General features: G+C 26.4%; 1 long non-coding RNA gene across 1 annotated transcript in view; it reads right to left on the bottom strand.

The window, feature by feature from the left end:
* The window catches only part of LOC145248969 (uncharacterized), a 66,509-nt gene extending 53,545 nt beyond the window's left edge, over nucleotides 1–12,964 (bottom strand). The window contains exon 1 of the long non-coding RNA XR_013863440.1: nucleotides 12,828–12,964. This is a non-coding gene — a long non-coding RNA (uncharacterized LOC145248969). The remainder of the gene's footprint in view (nucleotides 1–12,827) is intronic.
* Between the last annotated feature and the right edge of the window lie 4,950 nt (nucleotides 12,965–17,914).

Below are 17,914 nucleotides of genomic sequence, written 5' to 3'. Positions count from 1 at the left end.
GAAAATAAAGAATATGAAGAAAATGAAGAAAAATGAAGACAATGAAGAATATGAAGAAAATGAAGAAAATGAAGAATATGAAGAATATAAAGAAAATGAAGAATATGAAGAAAATGAAGAATATGAAGAAAATGAAGAAAATGAAGAAAAATGAAGAAAATGAAGAAAATGAAGGAAATGGAGAATATGAATAATATGAAAAATGAAGAAAATGAAGAATATGAAGAATATGAAGAAAATGAAGTAAATGAAGAAAATGAAGAATATGAAGAAAATGAAGAATATTAAGAAATTTATTAATATGAAGAAAATGAAGATAAATGAAGAATATGAAGAGTATGAAGAAAATGAAGAAAATGAAGAACATGAAGAAAATGAAGAAAATGAAGAATATGAAGAAAACGAAGACAATGAAGAAAATGAAGAACATAAAGAATATGAAGAAAATGAAGAAAATGAAGAATATGAAGAATATGAAGAAAATGAAGAAAATGAAAATATGAAGAAAATGAAGTAAATGAAGAATATGAAGAATATGAAGAAAATGAAGAATATGAAGAAAATGAAGAAATTGAAGAAAATGAAGAATATGAAGAAAATGAAGAAATTGAAAATGAAGAATATGAAGAAAATGAAGAAAATGAAGAATATGAAGAAAATGAAGAATATGAAGAAAATGAATAAAATGAAGAAAATGAAGTATATGAAGAAAATGAAGAATATGAAGAATATAAAGAAAATGAAGAATATGAAAAAAAACAAATAAAGAATATGAAGAAAATGAAGAAAATGAAGAAAATGAAGAAAATGTAGAATATGAAGAAATTGAAGAAAATAAAGAATATGAATAAAATGAAGAAAAAAGAAGAAAAGGAAGAATATGAAGAAAATGAAGACTATGAAAAAATGAAGAATATGAAGAAAATTAAGAAAATGAAGAATATGAAGAAAATGAAGAATATGAAAAAAATGAATAAAATGGAGAAAATGAAGTATATGAAGAAAATTAAGAATATGAAGAATATGAAGAAAATGAAGAATATGAAAAAAAAATAAAGAATATGAAGAAAATGAAGAAAATGAAGAAAATGAAGAAAATGTAGAATATGAAGAAATTGAAGAAAATAAAGAATATGAAGAAAATGAAGAAAAATGAAGAAAATGAAGAATATGAAGAAAATGAAGAAAATGAAGAATATGAAGAATATAAAGAAAATGAAGAATATGAAGAAAATGAAGAATATAAAGTAAATGAAGAAAATGAAGGAAAATGAAGAATATGAAGAGTATGAAGAAAATGAATAATATTACAAATGACGAAAAACGAAGAATATGAAGAATATGAAGAAAATGAAGAAAATAAAGAAAATGAAGAATATGAAGAAAACGAAGAAAATGAAGAAAATGAAGAACATGAAGAATATGAAGAATATGAAGAAAATGAAGAAAATCAAGATTATGAAGAAAATGAAGAATATGAAGAAAATGAAGAATATGAAGAAAATGAAGAAAATGGAGAATATGAAGAAAATGTAGAATATGTAGAATATGAAGAAAATGAAGAATATGAAGAAAATGAAGAATATGAAGGAAATGAAGAAAATGAAGAATATGAAGAAAATGAAGAATATGAAGAAAATGAATAAAATGAAGAAAATGAAGTATATGAAGAAAATGAAGAATATGAAGAATATGAAAAAAATGAAGAATATGAAAAAAAAATAAAGAATATGAAGAAAATGAAGAAAATGAAGAAAATGAAGAAAATGTAGAATATGAAGAAATTGAAGAAAATAAAGAATATGAATAAAATGAAGAAAAATGAAGAAAATGAAGAATATGAAGAAAATTAAGAATATGAAGAAAACGAAGAAAATGAAGAAAATGAAGAAAATGAAGAATATGAAGAAAATGAAGCATATGAAGAAAATGAATAAAATGAAGAAAATGAAGAATATGAAGAAAATGAAGACTATGAAAAAATGAAGAATATGAAGAAAATGAAGAAAATGAAGAAATTGAAGAAAATGAAGAATATGAAGAAATTGAAAATGAAGAATATGACTAAAATTAAGAAAATGAAGGATATGAAGAAAATGAAGAATATGAAGAAAATTAAGAAAATGAAGAATATGAAGAAAATAAAGAATATGAAGAAAATGAATAAAATGAAGAAAATGAAGTATATGAAGAAAATTAAGAATATGAAGAATATGAAGAAAATGAAGAATATGAAGAAAAAATAAAGAAAATGAAGAAAATGAAGAAAATGAAGAAAATGTAGAATATGAAGAAATTGAAGAAAATAAAGAATATGAAGAAAATGAAGAAAAATGAAGAAAATGAAGAATATGAAGAAAATGAAGAAAATGAAGATTATGAAGAATATAAAGAAAATGAAGAATATGAAGAAAATGTAAGAATATAAAGAAAATGAAGAAAATAATGAAAATGAAGGAAAATGAAGAAAATGAAGGAAATGAAGAATATGAATAATATGAAAAATGAAGAAAAACGAAGAATATGAAGAATATGAAGAAAATGAAGAAAATGAAGAATATAAAGAAAACGAAGAAAATGAAGAAAATGAAGAACATGAAGAATATGAAGAATATGAAGAAAATGAAGAAAATGAAGAATTTGAAGAAAATGAAGAATATGAAGAAAATGAAGAATATGAAGAAAATGAAGAAAATGGAGAATATGAAGAAAATGTAGAATATGTAGAATATGAAGAAAATGAAGAATATGAAGAAAATGAAGAATATGAAGAAAATGAATAAAATGAAGAATATGAAGAAAATGAAGAATATGAAGAAAATGAAGAAAATGAAGAAAATGAAGTATATGAAGAAAATGAAGAATATGAAGAATATGAAGAAAATGAAGAATATGAAAAAAAATAAAGAATATGAAGAAAATGAAGAAAATGAAGAAAATGAAGAAAATGAAGCAAATGTAGAATATGAAGAAATTGAAGAAAATAAAGAATATGAATAAAATGAAGAAAAATGAAGAAAATGAAGAAAATGAAGAAAATGAAGAATATTAAGAAAATTAAGAATATGAAGAAAATGAATAAAATGAAGAAAATGAAGAATATGAAGAAAATGAAGACTATGAAAAAATGAAGAATATGAAGAAAATGAAGAAAATGAAGAAATTGAAGAAAATTAAGAATATGAAGAAAATGAAGAAATTGAAAATGAAGAATATGACGAAAATTAAGAAAATGAAGAATATGAAGAAAATGAAGAATATGAAGAAAATTAAGAAAATGAAGAATATGAAGAAAATAAAGAATATGAAGAAAATGAATAAAATGAAGAAAATGAAGTATATGAAGAAAATTAAGAATATGAAGAATATGAAGAAAATGAAGAATATGAAGAAAAAATAAAGAATATGAAGAAAATGAAGAAAATGAAGAAAATGAAGAAAATGTAGAATATGAAGAAATTGAAGAACATAAAGAATATGAAGAAAATGAAGAAAAATGAAGAAAATGAAGAATATGAAGAAAATGAAGAAAATGAAGAATATGAAGAATATAAAGAAAATGAAGAATATGAAGAAAATGAAGAATATAAAGAAAATGAAGAAAATGAAGAAAATGCAGGAAAATGAAGAAAATGAAGGAAATGAAGAATATGAATAATATGAAAAATGAAGAAAAACGAAGAATCTGAAGAATATGAAGAAAATGAAGAAAATGAAGAATATGAAGAAAACGAAGAAAATGAAGAACATGAATAATATGAAGAATATGAAGAAAATGAAGAAAATGAAGAATATGAAGAAAATGAAGAAAATGAAGAAAATGAAGAATATGAAGAAAATGAAGAAAATGGAGAATATGAAGAAAATGTAGAATATGTAGAATATGAAGAAAATAAAGAATATGAAGAAAATGAAGAATATGAAGAAAATGAAGAAAATGAAGAATATGAAGAAAATGAAGAATATGAAAAAAAAAAAAAGAATATGAAGAAAATTAAGAAAATGAAGGAAATTAAGCAAATGTAGAATATGAAGAAAATGAATAAAATGAAGACAATGAAGAATATGAAGAAAATGAAGAAAATTGAGAATATGAAGAAAATGTAGAATATGTAGAATATGAAGAAAATGAAGAATATGAAGAAAATGAAGAATATGAAGAAAATGAAGAAAATGAATAATATGAAGAAAATGAATAAAATGAAGAAAATGAAGAATATGAAGAAAATGAAGACTATGAAAAAATGAAGAATATGAAGAAAATGAAGAAAATGAAGAAATTGAAGAAAATGAAGAATATGAAGAAAATTAAGAAATTGAAAATGAAGAATATGACGAAAATTAAGAAAATGAAGAATATGAAGAAAATTAAGAAAATGAAGAATATGAAGAAAATAAAGAATATGAAGAAAATGAATAAAATGAAGAAAATGAAGTATATGAAGAAAATTAAGAATATGAAGAATATGAAGAAAATGAAGAATATGAAGAAAATGAAGAAAATGAAGAAAATGAAGTATATGAAGAAAATTAAGAATATGAAGAATATGAAGAAAATGTAGAATATGAAGAAATTGAAGAAAATAAAGAATATGAAGAAAATGAAAAAATATGAAGAAAATGAAGAATATGAAGAAAATGAAGACAATGAAGAATATGAAGAATATAAAGAAAATGAAGAATATGAAGAAAATGAAGAATATAAAGAAAATAAAGAAAATGAAGAAAATGAAGGAAAATTAAGAAAATGAAGAAAATGAAGGAAATGAAGAATATGAATAATATGAAAAATGAAGAAAAACGAAGAATATGAAGAATATGAAGAATAATAAGAAAATGAAGAAAATGAAGAAAATGAAGAATATGAAGAAAACGAAGAAAATGAAGAAAATGAAGAACATGAAGAATATGAAGAATATGAAGAAAATGAAGAAAATGAAGAATATGAAGAAAATGAAGAATATGAAGAATATGAAGAAAATGAAGAATATGAAGAAAATGAAGAAAATGGAGAATATGAAGAAAATGTAGAATATGTAGAATATGAAGAAAATGAAGAATATGAAGAAAATGAAGAATATGAAGAAAAACAAGAAAATGAAGAATATGAAGAAAATGAAGAATATGAAGAAAATGAAGAAAATGAAGAATATGAAGAAAATGAATATGAAGAAAATAAAAAATTGAAAATGAAGAATATGAAGAAAATGAAGAAAATGAAGAATATGAAGAAAATGAAGAAAATGAAGAATATGAAGAAAATGAAGAATATGAAGAAAATGAAGAAAAATGAAGAAAATGAAGAATATGAAGAAAATGAAGAAAATGGAGAATATGAAGAATATGAAGAAAATGAATAAAATGAAGAAAATGAAGTATATGAAGAAAATGAAGAATATGAAGAAAAATGAAGAAAATGAAGAATATGAAAAAAAAATAAAGAATATGAAGAAAATGAAGAAAATGAAGAAAATGAAGAAAATGTAGAATATGAAGAAATTGAAGAAAATAAAGAATATGAAGAAAATGAAAATAATGAAGAAAATGAAGAAAATGAGGAAATTGAAAATGAAGAATATGAAGAAAATGAAGAAATTGAAAATGAAGAATATGAAGAAAATAAAGAATATGAAGAATATGAAGAAAATGAAGAATATGAAGAAAATGAAGAATATGAAGAAAATGAAGAATATGAAGAATATGAAAAAAATCAAGAATATGAAGAATATGAAGAAAATGAAGAATATGAAGAAAATGAAGGAAATGAAGAATATGAAGAATATGAAGAAAATGAAGAATATGAAGAAAATGAAGAAAATGAAGAATATGAAGAAAATGAAGAATATGAAGAAAATGAAGAAAATGAAGAATATGAAGAAAATAAAGAATATGAAGAAAATGAAGAATATGAAGAAAATGAAGAATATGAAGAATATGAAGAAAATGAAGAAAATGGAGAATATGAAGAATATGAAGAAAATGAAGAAAATGAAGAATATGAAGAAAATGAAGAAAATGAAGAAAAATGAAGAAAATGAAAAAAACGAAGGAAATGAAGAATATGAATTATATGAAAAATGAAGAAAAATGAAGAATATGAAGAATATGAAGAAAATGAAGAAAATGAAGAAAATGAAGAATATGAAGAAAATGAAGAATATGAAGAAAATTATTAATATGAAGAAAATGAAGAAAAATGAAGAATATGAAGAGTATGAAGAAAATGAAGAAAATGAAGAACATGAAGAAAATGAAGAAAATGAAGAATATGAAGAAAACGAAGAAAATGAAGAAAATGAAGAACATGAAGAATATGAAGAATATGAAGAAAATGAAGAAAATGAAGAATATGAAAAATATGAAGAAAATGAAGAAAATGAAGAATATGAAGAAAATGAAGTAAATGAAGAATATGAAGAATATGAAGACAATGAAGAATATGAAGAAAATGAAGAAAATGAAGAAATTTAAGAAAATGAAGAATATGAAGAAAATGAAGAAATTGAAAATGAAGAATATGAAGAAAATGAAGAATATGAAGAAAATGAATAAAATGAAGAAAATGAAGTATATGAAGAAAATGAAGAATATGAAGAATATGAAGAAAATAAAGAATATGAAAAAAAAAATAAAGAATATGAAGAAAATAAAGAAAATGAAGAATATGAAGAAAATGAAGACTATGAAAAAATGAAGAATATGAATTATATGAAAAACGAAGAAAAATTAAGACTATGAAGAATATGAAGAAATGAAGAAAATGAAGAATATGAAGAAAATGAAGAATATGAAGAAAATGATGAATATGAAGAAAATGAAGAAAAATGAAGAATATGAAGAATATGAAAAAAATCAAGAATATGAAGAAAATGAAGAATATGAAGAATATGAAGAATATGAAGAAAATGAAGAATATGAAGAAAATGAAGAATATGAAGAAAATTAAGAATATGAAGAAAATGAAGAATATGAAGAATATGAAGAAAATGAAGAAAATGAAGAATATGAAGAAAATGAAGAAAATGAAGAAAAATGAAGAAAATGAAAAAAACGAAGGAAATGAAGAATATGAATAATATGAAAAATGAAGAAAAATGAAGAATATGAAGAATATGAAGACAATGAAGAAAATGAAGACAATGAAGAATATGAAAAAAATGAAGAATATGAAGAATATGATTAATATGAAGAAAATGAAGAAAAATGAAGAATATGAAGAGTATGAAGAGTATGAAGAAAATGAAGAACATGAAGAAAATGAAGAAAATGAAGAATATGAAGAAAACAAAGAATATGAAGAAAATGAAGAACATGAAGAATATGAAGAATATGAAGAATATGAAGAAAATGAAGAAAATGAAGAATATGAAAAATATGAAGAAAATGAAGAAAATGAAGAATATGAAGAAAATGAAGTAAATGAAGAATATGAAGAATATGAAGACAATGAAGAATATGAAGAAAATGAAGAAAATTAAGAAATTTAAGAAAATGAAGAATATGAAGAAAATGAAGAAATTGAAAATGAAGAATATGAAGAAAATGAAGAATATGAAGAAAATGAATAAAATGAAGAAAATGAAGTATATGAAGAAAATGAAGAATATGAAGAATATGAAGAAAATGAAGAATATGAAAAAAAAAATAAAGAATATGAAGAAAATAAAGAAAATGAAGAAATTGAAGAAAAATGAAGAAAATGAAGGAAATGAAGAATATGAATTATATGAAAAATGAAGAAAAATTAAGACTATGAAGAATATGAAGAAAATGAAGAAAATGAAGAATATGAAGAAAATGAAGAATATGAAGAAAATGATGAATATGAAGAAAATGAAGAAAAATGAAGAATATGAAGAGTATGAAGAAAATGAAGAATATGAAGAACATGAAGAAAATGAAGAAAATGAAGAATATGAAGAAAACGAAGAAAATGAAGAACATGAAGAATATGAAGAATATGAAGAAAATGAAGAAAATGAAGAATATGAAGAAAATGTAGAATATCAAGAAAATGAAGAAAATGAAGAATATGGAGAAAATGAAGTAAATGAAGAATATGAAGAATATGAAGAAAATGAAGAATATGAAGAAAATTAAGAATATGAAGAAAATGAAGAATATGAAGAATATGAAAAAAATCAAGAATATGAAGAAAATGAAGAATATGAAGAATATGAAGAATATGAAGAAAATGAAGAATATGAAGAAAATGAAGAATATGAAGAAAATGAAGAAAATGAAGAATATGAAGAATATGAAGAAAATGAAGAAAATGAAGAATATGAAGAAAATGAAGAAAATGAAGAAAAATGAAGAAAATGAAAAAAACGAAGGAAATGAAGAATATGAATAATATGTAAAATGAAGAAAAATGAAGAATATGAAGAATATGAAGAAAATGAAGAAAATGAAGACAATGAAGAATATGAAAAAAATTAAGAATATGAAGAAAATGATGAATATGAAGAAAATGAAGAAAAATGAAGAATATGAAGAGTATGAAGAAAATGAAGAAAATGAAGAAAATGAAGAATATGAAGAAAACGAAGAATATGAAGAGAATGAAGAACATGAAGAATATGAAGAATATGAAGAAAATGAAGAAAATGAAGAATATGAAGAAAATGAAGAATATGAAGAAAATGAAGAATATGAAGAAAGTGAAGTAAATGAAGAATATGAAGAAAATGTAGAATATGTAGAATATGAAGAAAATGAAGAATATGAAAATGAAGAATATGAAGAAAATGAAGAATATGAAGAATATGAAGGAAAAGAAAGAATATGAAGACTATGAAGAAAATGAAGAATATGAAGAAAATGAATAAAATGAAGGAAATGAAAAATATGAAGAACATTAAGAATATGAAAAAAATGAAGAATATGAAGAAAATGACGAATATGAAAAAAATGAAGAATATGAAGAAAATGAAGAATATGAAGAATATGAAGAATATGAAGAAAATGAAGAATATGAAGAAAATGAATAAAATGAAGAAAATGAAGTATATGAAGAAAATGAAGAATATGAAGAATATGAAGAAAATGAAGAATATAAAAAAAAATAAAGAATATGAAGAAAATGAAGAAAATGAAGAAAATGAAGAAAATGTAGAATATGAAGAACTGTAAGAAAATAAAGAATATGAAGAAAATGAAGAAAAATGAAGAAAATGAAGAATATGAAGAAAATGAAGAAAATGAAGAATATGAAGAATATAAAGAAAATGAAGAATATGAAGAAAATGAAGAATATAAAGAAAATAAAGAAAATGAAGAAAATGAAGAAAAAAGAAAATGAAGAAAATGAAGGCAATGAAGAATATGAATAATATGAAAAATGAAGAAATATGAAGAATATGAAGAATATGAAAAAATGAAGAATATGAAGAATATGAAGAAAATGAAGAATATGAAGAATATGAAGAAAATGAAGAATATGAAGACTATGAAGAAAATGAAGAATATGAAGAAAATGAAGGAAATGAAGAATATGAAGAATATGAAGAAAATGAAGAAAATGAAGAATATGAAGAATATGAAGAAAATGAAGAAAAATGAAGAAAATGAAAAAAATGAAGGAAATGAAGAATATGAATAATATGAAAAATGAAGAAAAATGAAGAATATGAAGAATATGAAGAAAATGAAGAAAATGAAGAAAATGAAGAATATGAAGAAAATGAAGAATATGAAGAAAATGATGAATATGAAGAAAATGAAGAAAAATGAAGAGTATGAAGAAAATGAAGACAATGAAGAACATGAAGAAAATGAAGAAAATGAAGAATATGAAGAAAACGAAGAATATGAAGAAAATGAAGAACATGAAGGATATGAAGAATATGAAGAAAATGAAGGAAATTAAGAATATGAAGAAAATGAAGAATATGAAGAAAATGAAGACTATGAAGAAAATGAAGAAAATGAAGAATATGAAGAAAATGAAGAAAATGAAGAATATGAAAAATATGAAGAAAATGAACAAAATGAAGAATATGAAGAAAATGAAGAATATGAAGAAAATGATGAATATGAAGAAAATGAAGAAAAATAAAGAATATGAAGAGTATGAAGAAAATTAAGAAAATGAAGAACATGAAGAAAATGAAGAAAATGAAGAATATGAATAAAACGAAGAAAATGAAGAAAATGAAGAACATGAAGAATATGAAGAATATGAAGAAAATGAAGAAAATGAAGAATATGAAGAATATGAAGAAAATGAAGAAAATGAAGAATATGAAGAAAATGCAGTAAATGAAGAATATGAAGAATATGAAGAAAATGAAGAATATGAAGAAAGTTAAGAAAATGAAGAACAATGAAGAAAATGAAGAAAATGAAGAAAATGAAGAAATTTATAATGAAGAATATGAAGAAAATGAAGAATATGAAAAAAAATAAAGAATATGAAGAAAATGAGAAAATGAAGAAAATGAAGAATATGTAGAATATGAAGAAATTGAAGAAAATAAAGAATATTAAGAAAATGAAGAAAAATGAAGAAAATGAAGAATATGAAGGAAATGAATAAAATGAAGAAAATGAAGTATATGAAGAAATTGAAGAATATGAAGAAAATGAAGACAATGAAGAATATGAAAAAAATGAAGAATATGAAGAAAATGATGAATATGAAGAAAATGAAGAAAAATAAAGAATATGAAGAGTATGAAGAAAATGAAGAAAATGAAGAATATGAAGAATATGAAGAAAATGAAGAATATGAAGATAATGAAGAATATTAAGAAAATGAAGAAAATGAAGAATATGAAGAAAATGAAGAATATGAAGAAAATGAAGAAAATGAAGAATATGAAGAAAATGAAGAATATTAAGAAAATGAAGAAAATGAAGAATATGAAGAAAATGAAGAATATTAAGAAAATGAAGAAAATGAAGAATTTGAAGAATATGAAGAAAATGAAGAAAATGAAGAATATGAAGAAAATGAAGAAAATGAAGAATATGAAGAAAACGAAGAAAATGAAGAAAATCAAGAAAATCAAGAAAATCAAGACTGGTGTCACAAAAAAAAAGTAGTAAGACTCTCCCAATGTTTTCTAAATAATAAATAGATGATCCAATTTTTTTCTGACTTGTTTAGAAGTGAAAACAAGTAGGTCAATCTGTAAGTTTGGGTGGAATCTAAAAGAGAAAATCCGGGGGAAGGATCGGGGGGGGTCTATTACAAGGGGTGGGTAACTTAAAAAGGTCCAATTAAAAATAATTTTTATGACAAATCATTTTTAAATGAACGAAAAAAAAAATGATTTTATCTACGATTGTATTATTTTTTAATTGGGGTAGGTAGTGCAGTATCGGTTCTGTTCTCATAAGACTATACTTCCAGAAATTACCTCTTCCTTTTAAAGGGCGTTAGAGTAATCTTCTCGCGCATTATATCTTCCTCCAACGAAGAAAGCAATATAATATCTGTTCTGTTGCCATTAAACCATCTCCTCACAACTATCTCCTTTTATTAATGGGTGGGGATAGTGTAGTATCTGTTCTGTTGCCATGATACTGTGCTCATAAGCATTACCTTCTTTTTGTATGGGGGTGATCCTCCCGGGTATTACCTCCTGTTTATTTAGAGGGGGGGGGCAATACGATATATGTTTGTTTGTTAGGCTTCCATAATTATCTTCTCCATTTGAGGGTGAGGGTATTTTACTCTTTGTTCTTTTGTCATGATATCATCTTCCCAGGCATTAACTCCTCCTTTTATAGGGGGCAGACGTTAATCATGATTCCATTCACTCAATGATTACCCTCCTCTTTTGGTATAATATGCTAGTTCAACATGATATCATTCCCCCAGGCTAGCAAAAATATGTGATACAAATGTCTACAATCTTACCGAATATATAATAAAGATGAAATATACTTAAATATAGAAAATGTTTTTTGCCATTATTTTTTATCATGTTATTTGGATCCATCGAACTACTATTCTCATCTTCACTTTTATTTTCATAACGTTTCAGTCGATGTAACCTACGATCTTCTTCAGTTGTATCTTGTTGAACTCGAGAATCTTTCTGTTGAATACAGGAATCCGCATAGAATTTTAAATAGAACTCTTTATTGAATGAACATATATCACTTTCACATTTTTGGAATTGGCTAACTATTGTGATGTTCCTAACATTTATCCATTTCCTAATTAGCTTAGCAGCCTTTGTCTTTGGCTAACGATTTTATGATCATGGCTTAATAAAGGGAGAAAAATATTTAATCCACAAGGGTAGCATAATCTCATTCCATCAGTCATAACCAGGTAGAAATTCTAAGTAAATTGCAATTGTATTTTGAATTTCCCCTTCAACTCCGAAAAGAATATAACTTACAACTAAATTTTACCAAGTCCTTGCCATCCACAGATTTCTGAGTTCGACAACCTGTTGGTTGGAGGTTACAGCGATCCAAATGTGAAAATAAGACTCAAGATGAGAATACTAGTCCGAAAAAATCCAAATGATGTAAATTATCAATCCTCATAAAAAAAAGATTCAGAAACTTTATTTTGTTTATTCTGTTTGTAACTTGACAGTCATTTATTCCAATACGGGATATGGTGGTCCTAGGATACGGTTTTTATATGCTTTGGGTGTTGCAGAGTGTGCACGTTGAGGATCAATCGGCACCGTCACCAATGACAAGCTTCACATTGATCCTTAGAATCCAACTAAGATATATATAATCATGGATACGTGCATCATACAGATTTTTTTTATTTTTGTCTTTTTAATATAGGAGGAATTCTAAACAAAAATGGATGATTTTACTTTATATTAAAATTAAAATATCGTACTTACTGTGGAGCTCTGTTTATCTGGAAATCCGTATTTTTAGAACCAGTCCAAACTGCTGGTGTGGATTTCAAATGAAATAAAGAAGAGGACTCATTTTATTTTATTATTTTTTTTTTTTTGTAAATATTTTTTATTTTATGAATTCCATTCATATCTTCAACTCAGGTAATGTTAGTTTTTAGTAGCGGCGTTGGTGGAGAAATCGTTGCTCACTTCTAGAAGACGAGAATAAATGTTGTCTAGTTCAGTTGCTGTAAAAAAAAAGAAAGAAAGAATATTTGATTTTTTAAACATAAAAATTATATTTCATGTGTGAAAATTATTTCAAAAGTTGCACTGAGGAGGAGAGTGTGCAAGGCTGGCAGCCTTGTGTCAAATTGGTGCAGGTGCAAACAAAAAAGAAAACAATACAGAATTGACTTTTAAGCAAGATTTCAAACATAAGACTGCCAAATATTTTGGAAATCATTTCAGACTCCAAGTTAAACATAAAAACCAAAAAGAATAAAATGGATGGATTTAGAAAAATTTCAAGAACATTTTTGGGACATTCCTTACAAAATATTTACAAATATTTTTACATAGATATTCATATTATATATTCTGTGAGATTGTGGGTATTTAGGTAGGTTAGAACGATAGAGCTTCTTTTCTGTTTCAGGTGGAGTTATTTTTTCCCTTTTAATTCTGAGACAGACACTGAAGGCACCATTTAAAGGATGACTTTGAATTTGGATAAAGATGGCGATATATTGTTTCTTTTCATAAAGATGGCGATATATTGTTTCTTTTCATAAAGATGGCTATATATTATTTTTTTTTCATGAAGATGGCGATATATTGTTTCTTTTCATGAAGATGGCGATATATTGTTTCTTTTCATAAAGATGGCTATATATTGTTTCTTTTCATAAAGATGGCGATATATTGTTTCTTTTCATGAAGATGGCTATATATTATTTCTTTTCATAAAGATGGCGATATATTGTTTCTTTTCATGAAGATGGCGATATATTGTTTCTTTTCATAAAGATGGCTATATATTGTTTCTTTTCATAAAGATGGCGATATATTGTTTCTTTTCATAAAGATGGCGATATATTGTTTCTTTTCATAAAGATAGCGATATATTGTTTCTTTTCATGAAGATGGCGATATATTGTTTCTTTTCATGAAGATGGCTATATATTATTTCTTTTCATAAAGATGGCGACATATTGTTTCTTTTCATAAAGATGGCGATATATTGTTTCTTTTCATAAAGATGGCGATATATTGTTTCTTTTCATGAAGATGGCGATATATTGTTTCTTTTCATAAAGATGGCGATATATTGTTTCTTTTCATAAAGATGGCGATATATTGTTTCTTTTCATGAAGATGGCGATATATTGTTTCTTTTCATAAAGATAGCGATATATTGTTTCTTTTCATAAAGATGGCGATATATTGTTTCTTTTCATAAAGATGGCTATATATTGTTTCTTTTCATAAAGATGGCTATATATTGTTTCTTTTCATAAAGATGGTGATATATTGTTTCTTTTCATAAAGATGGCGATATATTGTTTCTTTTCATAAAGATGGCTATATATTGTTTCTTTTCATAAAGATGGCGATATATTGTTTCTTTTCATAAAGATAGCGATATAATGTTTCTTTTCATAAAGATGGCTATATATTGTTTCTTTTCATAAAGATGGCGATATATTGTTTCTTTTCATAAAGATGGCGATATATTGTTTCTTTTCATAAAGATGGCGATATATTGTTTCTTTTCATAAAGATGGCTATATATTGTTTCTTTTCATAAAGATGGCGATATATTGTTTCTTTTCATAAAGATGGCGATATATATTTCTTTTCATAAAGATGGCGATATATTGTTTCTTTTCATAAAGATGGCGATATATTGTTTCTTTTCATGAAGATGGCGATATATTGTTTCTTTTCATAAAGATGGCTATATATTATTTCTTTTCATAAAGATGGCGATATATTGTTTCTTTTCATAAAGATGGCGATATATTGTTTCTTTTCATAAAGATGGCTATATATTGTTTCTTTTCATAAAGATGGCTATATATTGTTTCTTTTCATAAAGATAGCGATATATTGTTTCTTTTCATGAAGATGGCGATATATTGTTTCTTTTCATAAAGATGGCGATATATTGTTTCTTTTCATAAAGATGGCTATATATTGTTTCTTTTCATAAAGATAGCGATATATTGTTTCTTTTCATGAAGATGGCGATATATTGTTTCTTTTCATAAAGATGGCGATATATTGTTTCTTTTCATAAAGATGGCGATATATTGTTTCTTTTCATAAAGATGGCGATATATTGTTTCTTTTCATAAAGATGGCGATATATTGTTTCTTTTCATAAAGATGGCGATATATTGTTTCTTTTCATGAAGATTGCGATATATTGTTTCTTTTCATGAAGATGGCGATATATTGTGTCTTTTTATGAAGATGGCGATATATTGTTTCTTTTCATAAAGATGGCTATATATTGTTTCTTTTCATAAAGATGGCGATATATTGTTTCTTTTCATAAAGATGGCGATATATTGTTTCTTTTCATAAAGATGTCGGTATATTGTTTCTTTTCATGAAGATGGCGATATATTGTTTGTTTTCATAAAGATGGCGATATATTGTTTCTTTTCATAAAGATGGCGATATATTGTGTCTTTTTATGAAGATGGCGATATATTGTTTCTTTTCATGATCGTTGTAAGACACAAACTCAAGTAATATCAGACTAAGACTGATGTAATTCGTATCATTTTATGTCGTCTTGTCAATAAAATGTTTACGTCAACTTTGAGTATCCTCATTTCGTTCAACATTTTCTGTCATTCATGCGCTATGCACATATGCACACATATATTCGTCTTTGGCATTAATTGTTATGATATGCCAACATCCCCATGCATAACATCATGGAAATATCTATAATTATTAGATTAGTTAGACGTCTGGAGTTTCTTGACTGTCAACACATCTTTACTTGCTAAATTGTCTTCAGTTGTGAAACTTTCTAGGCATCTTGAATTTCAAGACTATTTAGATATTTAGAACTTCCAGATTGTACTTAACGTTGGGAGTTTAGAGATGTGTATAGTTTTAGATTGTGTAAATATTTTTATCGTTGTTGCAACAGCATCTTGTCAGGTTAAACCAGCTTCTTCCTTGCTCTGCACTACATTGAGAATCATAGCAGCCAAAGCACAGTGGTCAAACAAGATTGCCATTATTAATGCAAACCATCTGTGGACGCAAGTTCTTCTCGATGGTTGTTGTTCAGATCCTTAGTTCTCCACCAAGAAACTTGTGCTACCAAATCAAAGAAGTAGGGAGGATTATATAGCAAATTAGCTCTCCCTTTGGGCAATGAGTTACATGCTTAAAACCATCAAAGATATCGTTGCAACATTTTGAAACCATGTATTCTTTCACTCGACAACAATCATCAACACGTGCGTACCATGATTTCCTTCTTCTTCATTTGTTCTGGCCATGTCGTTGTCTCTCACATTGGTTACTGTTGAGAGCAAATACTGGTCCACAATTATGAAAAATATAATAAAACGAGAAACAAAAGAAAACACAGGCTCTGATACATTCTGCAGATTTTACTCTGTGTGTGTGTGTATGACAGCATGCTAACATACACAATTTAGTTGTCTATTAAAGTCTATTTGTCATCAGTTCATCTCAGTCTCCTAAAACTCTCCCAATCTAGACCAAACCACCATCTACTGTCAACTGTTCCTAACTGGAAACCGTCCTCAACTGTCAGAAACTCACTCCAACTCCTAAAACTGTCCATAAATTAACTCTAAATATATTTGTACCACAGTGCCTCCGCGTGGAAGTTGTTGTTGTTCTCCTCTGGTCGAGTGGTCAGCGTTGATCGTCCTTGGCGTTGACTCGTCGACAATCGTCCACCGGTCTGCCTTCGCCGTCCGCAGCGCAGGTTCCAGACAGCTTGAGTTCCTCCAGTGAAGTGACCATACACTGCCCCACCCCACGCTGTGTTTCTTTAAGTGTTAAGGCAGCGACGTCTCACCCCTGCAAGGAAAAGGTTAAACACACGGATGACCGGAGACGCTGTCACAAAAGTAAAATAAAACAGAACACTGTTTTATATATGTAGATAATAAAAGAAATCTTTATCCTGTTTTTTTTCAATGTTCAAATAACTGCACAGTCGAACGAAGGGAGTGAGTGTGTAACTGGGAATATGGCGACTTGGCTGGGTTCCGATCTCAAGGCAGTTTATCTTCGGGAATGATCGGCAACGATTAGGATGGTAAATTCGTTTTTCAATCTAACCGACTGGGAGGCTGGCTGACCAGTTCGAAAGTGCGCGCAGATCCGAAAAACGGGGTGTTTAAATAAGAAAACCCTGCCTGGCAATTCCTTTCAGATGTCATTTTCTTGCCAAATTACATTACTCAGGGCTCTTATCGTATAAATCTGCTTAGGTAACCAAAACTCTCGGTACGGAGGGGAATTCCCTCTTAAGGGTTATTTACGTCATAACCCTAGGGGCGGTCCCCTCACCTCCAACTACCGTGGAGTCGATCCTCTTACTATCATCGGTGACGTATGCTAGGGGCTGGTCCTGGTTCTCCAACCACCCTGGAATTAATCCTCTCACTATTCCCAGTGACGTCACCCTGGCGTTTCTCTACTTCTCCACCTTAGATCCTCGGATCGTGTGGGTGAACAGGCGGGGTCTATATTAATACTAATTAATATTTCCTTATCTGATTTCCGCAAGGAAATACAGTTTCCCCAAACAACATTATTCAGTGGCCGACATGTGGCCATTACCTGTCAACACGCGTCGGCTTATTGTAACTTCTGGCCGACGAATCTTTTTCCAAAATATCTTTCTCAAAACAACATTGTCGCAATGGCTCTTCTCCGGGCCATTAATTATATCAACACGGGAACATATGTCCCAGGAAAAACGAAAAAGTCCTTTTTCCAAAACAGTCATGATCTATAACTTTGCCAATTCAGCATCTGTCTCGTCAAATTCTATTTCCTCGACCATTCATCTCAAT

This window comes from Euprymna scolopes, chromosome 27, assembly GCF_053919585.1.
Source record: "Euprymna scolopes isolate OS-2025 chromosome 27, ASM5391958v1, whole genome shotgun sequence".
NCBI lineage: Eukaryota > Metazoa > Mollusca > Cephalopoda > Sepiida > Sepiolidae > Euprymna > Euprymna scolopes.
This window is presented reverse-complemented; position numbering and strand designations above follow the sequence as displayed.